Consider the following 10000-nt stretch of genomic DNA (forward strand, 5'->3'; position numbering starts at 1 on the left):
AAAACTGTTATATAAACTACTACTATAAAACAGATCTATATAAACTACTCTATAAAACAATCTATATAAACTACTACTATAAAACAATCTATATAAAACTACTATAAAACAGTCTATATAAACTACTACTGTAAAACTGATCTATATAAACTACTACTATAAAACAGATCTATATAAACTACTACTATAAAACTTTATATACTACTACTATAAAACAGATCTATATAAACTACTACTATAAAACAGATCTATATAAACTACTACTGTAAAACAGATCTATATAAACTACTACTATAAAACAGGTCTATATAAACTACTACTATAAAAAAGTCTATATACTACTACTTTAAAACAGATCTATATAAACTACTACTGTAAAACAGATCTATATAAACTACTCCTGTAAAACAGATCTATATAAACTACTATAAAACAGATCTATAAATATACTAAAAACTATTAAACTACTCCTTAAAACAATCTATATAACTACTCCTGTAAAACATCTATATACTACTACTTAAACTTTAAACTACTCTGTAAAACGATCTAATAACTACTACTATAAAACAGATATATATAAACTACTCCTGTAAAACATCTATATAAACTACTACTATAAAACAGATAATAAACTACTACTATAAAACAGATCTATATAAACTACTACTATAAAACAATCTATATAAACTACCCTATAAAACAGATCTATAAAACTAACTATCTATAAAATACTACTATAAAAAATATACTACTACTATAAAACAGATATATAAACTACTCCTTAAACAATTATATAAACTACTACTATAAAACAGATCTTATAAATACTCCTATAAAACTTATATAAACTACTCCTGTAAAACAATTATATAAACTACTCCTATAAAACAGATCTATATACTACTCCTGTAAAACAATCTTATAAACTACTACTATAAAACAGATATATATAAACTACTCCTGTAAAACAGATCTATATAAACTACTACTATAAAACAGATCTATATAAACTACTCCTTAAAACGTCTATATAAACTACTCCTGTAAAAGATCTATATAAACTACTCCTATAAAACAATCTATATAAACTACTCCTGTAAAACGATCTATATAAACTACTCCTGTAAAACGATCTATATAAACTACTACTATAAAACAGATCTATAAAACTACTCCTGTAAAACAGATCTATATAAACTACTCCTATAAAACTGATCTATATAAACTACTCCTATAAAACAGATCTATATAAACTACTCCTATAAAACAGGTCTATATAAACTACTCACTGTAAAACTGATCTATATAAACTACTCTATAAAACAGGTCTATATAAACTACTCCTGTAAAACTGATCTATATAAACTACTACTATAAAACAGATCTATATAAACTACTCCTGTAAAACTGATATATATAAACTACTCCTGTAAAACTGATCTATATAAACTACTACTATAAAACAGATCTATATAAACTACTCCTGTAAAACTGATCTATATAAACTACTCCTGTAAAACTGATCTATATAAACTACTCCTGTAAAACTGATCTATATAAACTACTCCTGTAAAACAGATCTATATAAACTACTCCTGTAAAACAGATCTATATAAACTACTACTATAAAACAGATCTATATAAACTACTACTATAAAACAGGTCTATATAAACTACTCCTGTAAAACAGATCTATATAAACTACTCCTGTAAAACTGATCTATATAAACTACTCCTGTAAAACAGATCTATATAAACTACTACTATAAAACAGGTCTATATAAACTACTCCTGTAAAACAGATCTATATAAACTACTACTGTAAAACAGGTCTATATAAACTACTCCTGTAAAACAGATCTATATAAACTACTCCTGTAAAACAGATCTATATAAACTACTACTATAAAACAGATATATATAAACTACTCCTGTAAAACAGATCTATATAAACTACTCCTATAAAACAGATCTATATAAACTACTACTATAAAACAGATCTATATAAACTACTCCTGTAAAACTGATCTATATAAACTACTCCTGTAAAACAGATCTATATAAACTACTCCTGTAAAACAGATCTATATAAACTACTCCTGTAAAACAGATCTATATAAACTACTCCTGTAAAACAGGTCTATATAAACTACTCCTGTAAAACAGATCTATATAAACTACTACTATAAAACAGATATATATAAACTACTCCTGTAAAACAGATCTATATAAACTACTACTATAAAACAGATCTATATAAACTACTCCTGTAAAACTGATCTATATAAACTACTCCTGTAAAACAGATCTATATAAACTACTCCTATAAAACAGATATATATAAACTACTCCTGTAAAACTGATCTATATAAACTACTACTATAAAACAGATATATATAAACTACTCCTGTAAAACTGATCTATATAAACTACTCCTGTAAAACTGATCTATATAAACTACTACTATAAAACAGATATAAATAAACTACTCCTGTAAAACTGATCTATATAAACTACTCCGATAAAACTGATCTATATAAACTACTACTATAAAACAGATCTATATAAACTACTACTATAAAACAGATCTATATAAACTACTACTATAAAACAGATCTATATAAACTACTACTATAAAACAGGTCTATATAAACTACTACTATAAAACAGATCTATATAAACTACTCCTGTAAAACAGATCTATATAAACTACTCCTATAAAACAGATCTATATAAACTACTCCTATAAAACAGATCTATATAAACTACTACTATAAAACAGATCTATATAAACTACTACTATAAAACAGGTCTATATAAACTACTACTATAAAACAGATCTATATAAACTACTCCTGTAAAACAGATCTATATAAACTACTCCTGTAAAACAGGTCTATATAAACTACTCCTGTAAAACAGATCTATATAAACTACTCCTGGTAGAGCAACGTTAGAACCATTTCCTTCTTTTCACATCCAATATCACACTAAAGAAATGTGATATATTTAGCAAACTCAACTTCTGTATGTATGAAAACAGGTAATGGTAATAACATAATATATAAATAACAAATATAGCCTTGCAGTATAAAGATATTTAAACACACACACACACAGGCCTGTTTGAATGTCAACAGTGAGTGAATTTGACAATTAATTTAGTTAAAATGGACATATGTCAGAATGACCGGCGTCCATTTTAACTAAATTAATTGTCAAATTAATGTCCATTTTATGCCGGTCAAATTCATCTCTAGTGCATCTCTAGTGGAAAGAGGAGTGTGATTGGTCTGTTAAAGAACGACATTTATGAATCACACATCAGACATTTAATGTTCAACTGATTTATTGTTTGTGTAAAAAAAATAAAAACATATTCTCTTATTTACATCGTATGTACACAACGAGTCACAACTATTATTAAAAATACTTTCCTCTGTTTCTATCCACAGAACCCAAAACACAGGCAGGAAACGGACATAAAACTGCTGAGTAACTGACAGGAAACTGCTGAGTAACTGACAGGACACTGCTGAGTCACTGTCAGGAATCTGCTGAGTAACTGACAGGAAACTGCTGAGTCATTGTCAGGAATCTGCTGAGTAACTGACAGGAAACTGCTGAATAACTGTCAGGAATCTGCTGAGTAACTGTCAAGGAAACTGCTTAGTAACTGTTAGGAAACTGCTGAGTAACTGACAGGAAACTGCTGAGTAACTGTTAGGAAACTGCTGAGTAACTGACAGGAAACTGTTGAGTAACTGACAGGAATCTGCTGAGTAACTGACAGGAAACTGCTGAGTAACTGTTAGGAAACTGCTGAGTAACTGACAGGAAACTGCTGAGTAACTGTTAGGAAACTGCTGAGTAACTGACAGGAAACTGCTGAGTAACTGACAGGAAACTGCTGAGTAACTGTTAGGAAACTGCTGAGTAACTGACAGGAAACTGTTGAGTAACTGACAGGAAAATGCTGAGTCACTGACATAAAACTGCTGAGTAACTGTCAGGAAACTGCTGAGTAACTGTTAGGAAACGGCTGAGTAACTGACAGGAAACTGCTGAGTAACTGACATAAAACTGCTGAGTAACTGACAGGAAACTGCTGAGTAACTGTTAGGAAACTGCTGAGTAACTGACAGGAAACTGCTGAGTAACTGTTAGGAAACTGCTGAGTAACTGACAGGAAACTGTTGAGTAACTGACAGGAAAATGCTGAGTCACTGACATAAAACTGCTGAGTAACTGTCAGGAAACTGCTGAGTAACTGTTAGGAAACTGCTGAGTAACTGACAGGAAACTGCTGAGTAACTGACATAAAACTGCTGAGTAACTGACAGGAAACTGCTGAGTAACTGACAGGAAACTGCTGAGTAACTGACAGGAAACTGCTGAGTCACTGTCATGAAACTGCTGAGTAACTGTCAGGAAACTGCTGAGTCGTGGTCTTCAGGCAGCGCTGCAGTCCAGAGAAGAGACCGACAGTCTTCAGTCCGACACAAACAGGAAGTTGTCAGAAGACCTGAACCACCTGAGGAGGGTTCACAGAGTCTGGATCCACCTGGAGACCAGAAACACAACATCAACCTGTTGCATTTGATGCTAACATTAGCTCAAAACGCCATTCAAGTGACAGCCTTTGTTGTGTTTGATGCTAACTTGTAGCCAGCAGTGAACCAACTTGGTTATGTAGCTCCATTTTTATTGTATTGACATTACAGAAGTCTCTCGTTAGCATCTCGTTAGTCTGTCGTTAGTCTCTCGTTAGCATCTCGTTAGTCTCTCGTTAGTCTCTCGTTAGCATCTAGTTAGTCTCTCGTTAGTCTCTCGTTAGCATCTAGTTAGTCTCTCGTTAGTCTCTCGTTAGTCTCTCGTTAGCATCTAGTTAGTCTCTCGTTAGCATCTCGTTAGTCTCTCGTTAGCCTCTCGTTAGTTTCTCTTTAATCTCTCGTTAGTCTCTCGTTAGCATCTCGTTAGTCTCTTGTTAGTTTTTCATTAGTCTCTCCTTAGTCTCTTGTTAGCATATCGTTAGTCTCTCGTTAGTCTCTCGTTAGCATCTAGTTAGTCTCTCGTTAGCATCTCGTTAGTCTCTCGTTAGTCTCTCGTTAGCCTCTCGTTAGTTTCTCTTTAATCTCTCGTTAGTCTCTCGTTAGCATCTCGTTAGTCTCTTGTTAGTTTTTCATTAGTCTCTCCTTAGTCTCTCCTTAGTCTCTCGTTAATTACTCATTAGTCTCTCCTTAGTCTCTCGTTAATCTCTTGTTAATCTCTCGTTAGCATGTTGTTAGTCTCTCGTTAGTCTCTGGTTAGTTTCTCTTTAATCTCTCGTTAGTCTCTCGTTAGCATCTCGTTAGTCTCTCGTTAGTTACTCATTAGTCTCCCATTAGCATGTTGTTAGTGTCTCGTTAGTCTCTCGTTAGCATCTCGTTAGTCTCTCGTTAGCCTCTCGTTAGTTTCTCTTTGATCTCTCGTTAGTCTCTCGTTAGCATCTCGTTCGTTTTTCATTAGTCTCTCGTTAGTCTCTCGTTAGCATCTCGTTAGTCTCTCGTTAATTACTCATTAGTCTCTCGTTAATCTCTCGTTAATCTCTCGTTAGCATGTCGTTAGTCTCTCGTTAGCATGTTGTTAGTCTCTGGTTAGTCTCTGGTTAGTCTCTGGTTAGTCTCTGGTTAGTTTCTCTTTAATCTCTCGTTAGTCTCTCGTTAGCATCTCGTTACTCTCTCGTTAGTTACTCATTAGTCTCTCGTTAGCATGTTGTTAGTGTCTCGTTAGTCTCTTGTTAGTCTCTTGTTTGTCTCTCGTTAGCATGTCGTTAGTCTCTGCCGGCGGGTAGTGTTGTTACCTCTGTGTATGCGGGGGGAGGGGGGGGGGTGTGTTGCGGCTCATGAACAGCCCCCCCTCAGCGTCCTCATCGTCCTGGGCTCCGTCGTAGTCCAGCAGCAGCGGCTGGCGCAGGTCTCGGTGGATGTTGCTGTAGCTGGGGGGGGCCGAGGGGAAGGAGGACCAGCTGCTGGGGGGGGCCGAGGGGAACGAGGACCAGCTGCTCACAGACTCGGCCGCGCTGCTCATGCTGCTGGTCCGGCTCCCCACGCCGCTGAACGGGACCGTCCCGATGACCAGGGGCAGCTCCACCGCCAGGCGCTCGCTGCCCGGGATGTGCAGCGAGATCTGAGGGAACGAACGCAACAACGTTAACGTTATCGGTCCGTGTTCACGCTCATCAGGTCGATGGTCTACGCACCAACAGTTGGAAAAACAGAAACATGGGTTCAAATATCCAATTTTTTTTTTTCGCCTTGACAAATTAAAAAATTGGATCTTTAAACTGTTTTTCCAATTGTTCTGTTTTTTTAATTCAGAGGATCAGAAATTTAGAAAATTACAAAATTGCGTCTGAGCTCCAATTATTCATAATACTGCCGTGGTGTTCTCTCCCAGCGAGATCTGAGGGACCGAACGCAATAACGTTAACGTTATTGCCCGTTATTATCCCATTTTCATAAAGTTTCTATAGTCAGTTCTTCCAGAAAAATGCAGCGTTTTTTTGTGATTGTTGCGGGGCCAAAATCCTTGATTATGCGGCACGTTCTTTTAAAAAATGTGATAGAAAATGCGGGATATGATATTTGTGCAATTTTATGCGCTGAAATTGCGGGAACTTGCAAAAACTGGTTTGATGAAAAAGAGAAAAAAAAGTGATATATATATACTAATTCACACGTAATGTAGGTCAATGGAAGCCTAATATATCGGAAAATGCCACAAAAAGCGCAGAAAAAAAATCAACAAAAAATTGGAAAAAAGTGACAAAAATTGAAAGAAAAAGTTAAAATGTTGACCCAGAAAATCTAAAAGTTGCTATGACAACACCAGGGTTAAATATTAATCTCACATCTGGAGGTTTATTTGGGTAATTTGGTCCGGACAAAACGCCAAATATTACAACGACTTTTCTAAAATGTTATGACTTTTTTCTCGTAATATTCCAACATATATATATATATACACACATGTATATATATGTGTATACATATATATACATGTATATATATATATATGTATTTATTTATTTATTTTTTTAAAGGTTTCCAACTTTCTTTGTAAGTTTTTTCTTAAAATATTTTTTCACTTTTTTTTTTCTTCTTGTGTTTTTAAAATATTCCAAGTTTAAAAAAAAAAAATTTAAAAAACTTTATAAACATTTTTTAAATTCTACATTGCAGCATTAATCAGCCGTTTGGGTTTCCTTTTCCCTCCACACAGTCACATCACAACATCCTGTTTCTTTGGACAGAGTCCCTAAAGTGCTCTCTGATTGGTCAGAATCTGTGTCCCTGCTGCGATGTCATCCCGACTCACCATGAGGGCGTAGTCAACCTTGATGATGTCACAGCCGAGCAGCGAGGGCTTCAGTTTGGGGACTCGGATGGTCTTGCCCTGCCACATGTCACACATCCCCGAAATGATGTGGTTCCCCCGGACCGCACACAGCTTCTCATGGGCCTCCTGGAACACAGACAGAACTGGGTCAGAACCAGACCTGAACCAGGTCAGAACCGGGTCAGAACCAGACCTGAACCAGGTCAGAACCGGATTAGAACCAGACCTGAACCAGAACACAGACCAGGACCAGATCAGAACAAGGTCTCTCTCTCTCTCTCTCTCTCTCTCTCTCTCTCTCTGTCTCCCTCTCTATCACTGTCTCTCTCTCTCTCTCTCTCCCTGTCTCTCTCTCTCTCCCGGTCTCTCTCTCTCCCGGTCTCTCTCTCTCTCTGTCTCTCTCTCTCTTTTTCTCTCTGTATCCCTCTCTCTTTATCTCCCTCTCTCTGTCTCTCTCTCCCTCTCTCTCTCTGTCTCCCTCTCTATCACTGTCTCTCTCTCTCTCTCTCTCCCTGTCTCTCTCTCTCTCCCGGTCTCTCTCTCTCCCGGTCTCTCTCTCTCTCTGTCTCTCTCTCTCTTTTTCTCTCTGTATCCCTCTCTCTTTATCTCCCTCTCTCTGTCTCTGTCTCCCTCTCTGTCTGTCTCTCTCTCCCTTCCCCTCTCTCTCTCTCTCTCTCTCTCCCTTCCTCTCTCTCTCTCTCCCTCCCTCCCTCCCTCCCTCCCTCCCTCTCTCTTTCTCTCAAATTAAATTTTTTCATGTTGCTTTATTGGCATGACAAAAAATACCTCTGTGTTGCCAAAGCATGAGAACAAACATACATATAAACAACAACAAGGAGTAAATACATCTATCTCTCCCTCTCTCTCTCTCTCCCTCTCTCCCTCCTGATCTCCTGGGATGTTAACTGTGATGTAGGACAGTGGACAGGAAGTGCCCTTGTGCCCGTGGCGTTACCTTGGTGCGTCCGTCGGCGAGGTACGAGTGCTTGGCGATGATGGCGGCTTTGGGAACCACAATACGAGAGCAGGTGTTCTCAAACTTGGCGTTGATGCAGATGTCTTCTCCCTGGCAGAAGCCTTTCCTGTCGATCTGAGCGCTGATGGACACCTGGCCGTCCGGGATGAACATGCAGGTAACCTTCTTCTGATTGGCCGCCGCCGCCGGAGCCTGAGGAGGCCACAGCCAGCGTTAATATCGCCGTAATAATCAGCCGACAGACACAAAGGAGCCACAAAGGAGCTTATTTTAGGGCTGCCAGTAGATCAAGGGGGAAAAGAAGCATCCAAAAGGTGTGAAAAGAAATTGTGACAAAAAAAGTTTTTTAAAAAGATTCAAAAATTGTCGGAAAAAGCGGTAAAAAAACCCGCGGCATAAACATCAGGAAAAGCGGTGAAAAAAGTGACACAAATGTCATTAAAATAAGTCAAAAATGTCTGGAAAATACAGAATTTTGTTGTTTTGTTTGTTGTTGAAAACAGTAAATTAATGGCACTTTTTTTTCTATTTTTAGACAAAAAGTCAACGAAAAATTGACAGAAAGGCGACAAAGAGGCGCTGTTTGTAGTGATTAATAAAGAGATGTGTGTAGTGATTAATAAAGAGATGTGTGTATTGATTAATAGAGATGTGTGTAGTGATTAATAAAGAGATGTGTGTAGTGATTAATAAAGAGATGTGTGTAGTGATTAATAAAGAGATGTGTGTAGTGATTAATAAAGAGATGTGTGTAGTGATTAATAAAGAGATGTGTGTAGTGATTAATAAAGAGATGTGTGTAGTGATTAATAAAGAGATGTGTGTAGTGATTAATAGAGATGTGTGTAGTGATTAATAGAGATGTGTGTAGTGATTAATAGAGATGTGTGTAGTGATTAATAAAGAGATGTGTGTAGTGATTAATAAAGAGATGTGTGTATTGATTAATAGAGATATTATTAAAGATGTGTAGTGATTAATAAAGAGATGTGTGTAGTGATTAATAAAGAGATTATTTTGTAGTGATTAATAAAGAGATGTGTGTAGTGATTAATAAGAGATGTGTGTAGTAATTAATAAAAGAGATGTGTGTAGTGATTAATAAGAGATGTGTGTAGTGATTAATAAAGAGATGTGTGTAGTGATTAATAAAGAGATGTGTGTAGTGATTAATAAAGAGATGTGTGTAGTGATTAATAAAGAGATGTGTGTAGTGATTAATAAGAGATGTGTGTAGTGATTAATAAAGAGATGTGTGTAGTGATTAATAAAGAGATGTGTGTAGTGATTAATAAAGAGATGTGTGTAGTGATTAATAAGAGATGTGTGTAGTGATTAATAAAGAGATGTGTGTAGTGATTAATAAAGAGATGTGTAGTGATTAATAAAGAGATGTGTGTAGTGATTAATAAAGAGATGTGTGTAGTGATTAATAAGAGATGTGTGTAGTGATTAATAAAGAGATGTGTGTATTGATTAATAGAGATGTGTGTAGTGATTAATAAAGAGATGTGTGTAGTGATTAATAAAGAGATGTGTGTAGTGATTAATAAAGAGATGTGTGTAGTGATTAATAAAGAGATGTGTGTAGTGATTAATAAAGAGATGTGTGTAGTGATTAATAAGAGATGTGTGTAGTGA

General features: G+C 36.0%; 1 pseudogene; it reads right to left on the bottom strand.

The window, feature by feature from the left end:
* Positions 1-3334: 3334 nt before the first annotated feature.
* LOC120562394 overlaps positions 3335-10000 on the bottom strand; it is a 10483-nt pseudogene continuing 3817 nt past the window's right edge.

This window comes from Perca fluviatilis, chromosome 7 (genome assembly GCF_010015445.1).
Source record: "Perca fluviatilis chromosome 7, GENO_Pfluv_1.0, whole genome shotgun sequence".
NCBI classification, from domain to species: Eukaryota; Metazoa; Chordata; class Actinopteri; order Perciformes; family Percidae; genus Perca; species Perca fluviatilis.